This window comes from Nanorana parkeri, unplaced genomic scaffold (assembly GCF_000935625.1).
Source record: "Nanorana parkeri isolate BGI_ZX_2015 unplaced genomic scaffold, ASM93562v1 scaffold27, whole genome shotgun sequence".
NCBI classification, from domain to species: Eukaryota; Metazoa; Chordata; class Amphibia; order Anura; family Dicroglossidae; genus Nanorana; species Nanorana parkeri.
In genome coordinates this window covers 2,112,789-2,114,514 of record NW_017306295.1, presented here as the reverse complement: position 1 = coordinate 2,114,514, position 1,726 = coordinate 2,112,789, and positions in this window count along the sequence as shown.

Sequence of the window (1,726 nt, the reverse complement as noted above, 5' to 3'; positions counted from 1 at the left end):
CTTCGGCTTTTAGCACGGCTCAGCCGAGCCGATGCATATGCGTTCGGCTCGGCTGAGCCACTCGGCCATGGTCGGGAGCTGTATGGGCTATTGTGAATAGCCCGTACAGCAGGCTCTTGGTTCGAATTAACCGATGGACTCCCGTAACCGAAGCTAGCCGAAGGATCGGCCGAAGCTACGGCTAGATCCTTCGGCAGCTTTGTGAATAGACCCCTCAGTCTATGTTATGTGACAGTCAATTAGAAAGTACTTGCTGTTTGTGGAGAGGATTGCAGGATTGGAGTTGGTGCCCTCCGGTGGAGTCTCAGGGGAATTGCAGCCCCAGTTCAGGTAACTGGTTCTAAGTGCTGGAAGCAGGGTTGGTTGAGGAGGTAGCAATCTTTCCCAATGACTCGAGGAGGCCTGGGTATGCAGGCTCGGATGGCAGTTGAGAGGGGGCTCTGACCGGCCCAAATAGCAGTGGGGTTTGTATGTAGACAGGCGGGGAACTTGCCTGGCGTCTGCACACTTGCTCGAACGCCAGAAAAGTGTAACCGTCCAGCCTTAACTAGGGAGAGGGGGAGGAGTCTTGTGACGTCACCGATCTCCGACGGCGCTCTGAGCGGCGATGGAACCCGAGGGTCAGGTAAGCCTGTTACATCGATTGCTGTTTATGTACAAGCGATCTGGCGGCTGTACAGCTGCCGGATCGTTTGTACCGAGTGGCACTGTGTGGTCCTGGGACCGGCAAGACGGGTCTCCCCTGACAGATTGGAGGGAGATCAGCAGGCTTCTACCCGCTGATTTCTCCTCCAATCACTGGACCCGATGTATTACATCACTTGCGGTGTCACTGTTTACATTCTCCAGCTTGTTAGCCCCCTATCTGATAGCAATAAAATTGAAAGTATAAAAAAAAAAAAAAAATGAAAGTAACATTTAAAAAAAAAATAAAGATGCAAAAAAATGTTTTAAGTCCTCCGCCTCCCACGTGCATTCACATACAACACAAACATGCGTCAAATCCCCCTACATGCAAAATCAAAAATTGCCCCACACATGTTACATATCGCCGCAATCGTCTGAGTGAAAGCAATAATTCTAGGGCCATCAATCACTGTTTTGGGTATTGTAGTTTTTTGCGGTTTCACATGAGCACACAATTTTAGGGCTTTACATGTTTGGTATCAATTTACCCCATGTGACCCCATATTTTATATTTTACCCAAACATTTGGTATTATATTCTGTTTCTGTGCACCACATTTCATTTTAGTGTATTTTATACTAAAAATACTAGTTTGATAAACATTTGCGCTAATACCGTGCAACATAAAAAATTGCAACTAGCATTTTTTTTTTTTACAGGGCATCTTTTTAAAGAAAATATATCATTGTTTGGGGGTTTTAAGCTATTTTCTAGTCAAAAATTCAGATTGTATAATTTGTGTGCAAATGTAAGAAATTGCTCCGGGCATCAAGTGGTTAAAGGATTCCAAGTGACTAAATTCAAGTCTAATTCAGACATTTACAATAGTTACATTTAAAATACATTTAATGATTATAAAATACATAACTGCATTCATTGTTTTTTTTTATATTTTCCTGCAGCTCGGCTTTAAGGTTTATTTGAAGTACACATTTAATTTATTGCCATAATATGCATAAAGTTGAAGCATTTATATATTAAAGAAAAAATCAAAGACAAAATACAGACAGCAGTGTCTTGTATCTAGAGAAATGCCATC